This window comes from Triticum aestivum, chromosome 2A (assembly GCF_018294505.1).
Source record: "Triticum aestivum cultivar Chinese Spring chromosome 2A, IWGSC CS RefSeq v2.1, whole genome shotgun sequence".
Taxonomy (NCBI): domain Eukaryota; kingdom Viridiplantae; phylum Streptophyta; class Magnoliopsida; order Poales; family Poaceae; genus Triticum; species Triticum aestivum.
Window position 1 is genome coordinate 9,458,875 of NC_057797.1, and position 5,505 is coordinate 9,464,379.

A 5,505-nucleotide genomic window follows, 5' to 3' on the forward strand; every position below is an offset into this window, starting at 1 on the left:
TGTTTCTTGAAGTTAGGCAACGCGAGCACTGGGGCTTCCATGAGATCTTGCTTGAGCGACTGGAATGCTGCCTGGGTGGTGGGTGTCCAAACAAACAGCGTATTCTTTCTCAAAAGATCATTCAATGGTCAAACTTGCGATAGTATCCCGCCAGCCCCAAAAAACCTCGCAGTTGTTTCACCGTTTGAGGTTGCTTCCAAGTTTTGATCGTCTGGATGTGTTCATCCAGCGTGGCCACACCTTTGTCACTGATGCGATGGCCCAAGTAACTGATGTGTCGTTGTGCAAATGAGCACTTCGATTGCTTTGCATGCAACTGATTGTCCTGAAGTAACTGGAGTACCTGCTCCAACAAACTGAGATGGCTGGGATACGAGCTCGAGTGCACCAAGATATCATCCATGAAGACGAGAACTCCGTGCCGAAGGAGAGGCGCTAACACGGTGTTCATTCCCGCTTGGAATGTTGGTGGACCTCCTGTTACTCCGTACGGCAAAACCCGGAACTGGAAGTGCCCTTGGTGGGTCTTAAAGGCTGGTTTCTCCTCGTCCTCTTCCACCAACCGTATCTGATGGTACCCGGCCTTTAGATCAAGTTTTGAAAACCAAGTGGAACCACTCAATTCGTCCAGCAACTCCTCAATGACAGGCAGGGGATATGTGTTCTTGATTGTAATGGCATTCAAGTGGCGGAAATCAACGCAAAACCGCCAAGTCTGGTCTTTCTTCTTGACGAGTAAGACCGGTGATGAGAATGGGCTAATGCTGGGCACAATGAGCCCTGCTCGCAACATTTCTTTCACTGCTGCTCAATTTCAGATTTTTGCTCCGGAGTGTAACGGTAAGGTCTAATGTTCACTGGCTTGGCTCCTGGAATCAAGGGAATTTTATGGTCCCAAGGTCTGTGTGGGGGCAACCCCTGCGGTTCTTCAAACACCAAGTGAAAACGACTCAGCAACTCCTCAACCTCCACTGGAACTCCAGTCTGTTCTGTTTGGTCACTTTCCCTGTCCTCCAAGACACTCAGGACTACCACATGGGCCACAGAGTTGTTATGTTCCAACATTTGCAACTGGTCAAAGGAGATTGGATCCACTTTGGATGTAACACTCTGAACTCCAGTGAGTAAGATAGTCTGCCCTTGATGCTGAAACTGCAATCGCTTAGCTACCCAATCAATCCACATAGGACCGCATTGCTCCAACCAATCCATCCCGACCACCATATCATAACAACCAAGTGGAAGCACTCGCAAATCAGATAAGAATGTGTGTCCTTGGCTCTGCCAAGCACAAGCTGGAATGACCCCTGAGCATATCAATACCCCACCATCAGCAATCTTGACTGAAGTTGGAGGTACTTGTTGCACTTGATCAGTTAGTCTGCCTGCAATGGCTTCACTGATGAAACTATGTGAACTCCCTGAATCCACCAGGATAAGCACTTCCACATCTGCTACTTTGCCAATCAAGCGCACCGTGCGCGGTGTTGTTTGTCCCGTGGTGGCCAGCTTGGAGATCGACATCAGCACTTCCTCGTCCGCGCCATCTTGCTGCAACGGTTGCTCATATTGTTCTGCTTGAAGAAGTTCCAGTAGTTCTTCAACCACATGGAGTTGAACAGTAGCGGCGCACTGATGGCCCGCCCCCCAGCGCTCACCACAGGTGAAACACAGGCCGCGGGCACGTCGATAGTTACGCAAGGCCGCGACGCGATCATCAGCCCGCGCGCCCCGGTCTGGTGCCCTGGATGCATCCAGTCCGCGCCGATCATCCGCCGCAGCCGGCGGTCCGGGCAGCACTTGTCGCGGTGGGGGCACGCCTTGTGCCAGAAGAGGCCGAGGGGGCGCCCGTTGGTATGCCCCGTCCTAACGCCGGTGCTCTCGCCGCGGAAGCGCTTCCAGCAATTCCTCCTGCATCGAAGCCAAGGAAAACGCAGAGTCCAATGTTTTTGGTTGATGGAGCATCACACCAGCACGAATTTCATGCTTCAACCCTTCTAGGAATTGTGTGGTAAAGTAAACTGGATCAAACCCTGAGTTATGTGCTAAAATCTGATGCATCAACTCCTCAAACCTAGACATGTATTCATAGACAGTGCTCGTCTGTCGCAAGGTATGAAACTGACGGATGTGAGCCTGGTACTGCTCACGCCCGAATTTGTCACACAGGCTTGTGCATAACTGATCCCATGTGAGGATGGTGTTTTGAGACTCCAACATTTGCAGCCACCGTGCCGCATTACCCGTGAAATGCAACGTAGCTAACCGAACCCATAACTCTCGTGGAACATCATAAACATCAAAGTACTTCTGACATCTCATCTTCCAAAATTGTGGGTTGTCCCCATCGAACAGTGGGAAATCCACCTTCGGTAAAGCCCAGTGAGCAAAATGATGTGGCCTCGACTCACCCCCGTGATCATATCCTCCCCAATCGACACTACGACGCGGTGGAACTGCAGAAGTAGATGGGCACGCACCGTTGACCGGAGGCGGCGCCAGGGTGGTGACCACCCTGCGTGCCAGACCCCCGGAATCGTAGAGCTCGCCGTGGTCACTTGGCCCGTGGTGCCCCAGGGCGTCTCTGGACGTCGCCGGCGCCTTGTGCCCAACCGCGCCCTCTTCGCTGGAACCCGGATCTGGATCCGCGAGCGCCGCCAGCGCCGGGTGCAGAGCGATGCGGCCGACTTGGCTACGTAGCTCATCCACCTGCTGCTGGATGTGCGTGACGGCGGGACGCCAGAGCTCCAGAGAGGTCTGGATCGCCTCCAACCTCGCCTCATTGGCGACTTGCCCATCGCTGATGGCCTTTGCTAGCGCTGCAAGCTGCTCTTCCATCGCCGCCGCCTGCTTCGCCTGCTTGGTTTGGTACCGCGGTTTTGGGTAGGCAGTCTCCAGGTCGCTGACCTCTGATACCAGATTGTTACGTACCCCGATCTACTCTGATAATTTGGGAAGGAAGGAGACGGAGATGGGAAATCAGCGAGATCTGGGAGGGAGTTGGTAAGAGGAAGGGGAAAGACTCGTGGGAGATCAGCTCCTCACGGTCCAGAATTATTCAGGTAATACATGATAGTTTCTCCCCACACCACGCCACCTACTATATAATTCTCACCATCACACACGCACACGACCCTCTTGCACGTCTCAGATTGGCTCCTCCCTAGCCACTTTGCTCTGGCTCGCTGTCAATGGGCCGCCCTCCATCTCCTCCTCCTCCTCCTTCTTCACGGATGGCTGCAGCGGCATGACGAGCGTCGGGGACAAAGTCTTCTTCGTATCTGTGCCAGCAGTCCATGACCTCATGGCCTGGCGTCTTGCACAGTTGACAACGAGAACGGCGATTCGAGGAAGCACGGCGGCTGTTGTTGTTGTTGAAGCCGCTGCCTCCTGCGTTATTGTTGTAGCCGCCGCCTCCTGAATTGCTGCCACCACCGGGACGAGTGCCCTCGCCCTGGTAGTTGCCGCCACCACGGCCGCCGCCGTTGCGGCTCTGGCCTTGGTGACCACGTCCACGTCCGCGCCCGCGGGCCGCCGAGTTGACAGAAGATTGTCTGGTGTTGGTGCCGTGAAGGAGCGCAAGGCGAGCGTCGAAGCTCAAGAGCTGGCTGTGCAGTTCCTGAACCGAAACCGGCTCAACCCTAGCAGACAATGCGGACACGACTGGATTGTAGTCCAGGTCGAGTCCAGCCATGATCTTGGAGACGATCTCGGGGTCAGGAAGAGGGACACCGGTGCAGCATGCGATCTCATCTGTAAGGGTTTTGATTTTGCCAAGATATTCAGCCACGGACATGTTACCTTTCTTCAGGTTTGTGAGCTCGATGCGGGTGTTGATGGCCTGGCTTTGGCTCTGGGCGGCGAACATGGCGTTGATGGCGCTCCATACTTCTGCCGGCGTCTGGAGGGTAGCGACTTGAGCGAGGATCTCGCGGGACAGAGATCCCATCAGATACCCCTGGAGTTGCTGCTGCTGTGCATACCAGAAGGTGCGGGCGGGGTTGGCGATCTGTTCGTCTTTGCCATCTTTGGTGATGGTGAGGGTGGCCGGTGGTTCCGGGCTCTTCCCGTCAAGGTGATGCTCCATCTGTGCGCCTCTAATCTGCGGGAGCACGACGGCCTTCCATAGAAGGAAATTTCCCCTTGATAGCTTCTCCTGTGGTGGCGGTCCGAGAGGAACAGAGCTGCTGCTGCTGCTGGATGATGCGAAGGTGGAGGACGTGGAGGTGGAAAGCGCGCTCATGGTGGACGATAGGGCTGCGGAGGATGACATGTTCTCGGCCGCGGGGAAGGTAGCTAGATGCGATCTTCGATCTAAGAGGAAGATGCTCTGATTACCATGTAAGATTGGTTGGAAGCGTTGAACCCTTTGTCTCGGGCCGCATGTTTATATATAGTGGCAATGCCTTGGAGTACAAGATAGAGAGAGATCAAGAGATCGATCTCAAGTCTGTTCGGTTACAGGAGATGAAGGAGGAGAAGAACGAGGAGAGGAAAAGAGATAGAGATAGATACAGTTTAAACAAAACTATCTATCCTATACATATTCTAACACAAGTCAGTTGAAGGAAACTGCTTGGTTTAAGTTCTTCATGTGCCTAGTGGTTCACAAGCACTGCCTCACCCCCGACAACTGGCTTTCCGAGCAACTCATCCTTCCCGGTCTGCTTTGCTGCCATGGTGTCCCCAAGACGTGCACTCTCATGTTCATGCACTGCCTCTTCACCCACTGGGTCTGGCAGTGTTTCCATGAATGGACGACCACGGACTTCCCTATCCAAGATATGGACTCCATTGATTCTGAGAATTGGTATCTTAAGGCCAAAAACCTCCCTCCAAAGAATATACGGCACAACTTGGATACGATCACTATCCTAATTCATTGGAGAACATAGAAGGAGCCTAATGCGAGGATGTTTGAGCACACTAAGAGCAGTGCTGCCTGCCTAATCGCTCTCGTCAAGGAGAGCATCCAAGCCTGGAGGGCCGCTGGCTGCATCATCATGAACTACTCTGTTTGTGCTCTATCCTTTTGACAGTGGACTTTTTGTGGGTGACATCTCGTCACCCCTTTGAAAAAAATATCTTCATAGGTCGACCTATCACACATGGTTGTTCTCTATCGTGTGCTATGCAAGGTGACGGTTCGAAACTATGTTTGTGACATGGTTTTTTAAATCATGTGCGATGACCCAATCTGCACTAGTGCCCGTATCAACAATTTCTCTCCATGTGGCCCCAACAACCACATGGCTAACGAATGAGAAAATCGACTATGTCTCACGCACACGTAGACAAAGAACCGGCATCAATCTTCTGAACAAAGACGAGGAACCAGAAAGCCATTGAATGCTACAGGACTCCACTTTCACATGTTAATTACACCGAGCAGCAGAGCTATGTACCAGATCCAGCGTCAAGATTGTCGTATGCCCTGGAAGCTACCGCCAACGCCTCAATCCTGGCCGCCCCTGTGCCGAACGTGAGTGGCCGCCCATCACCGTT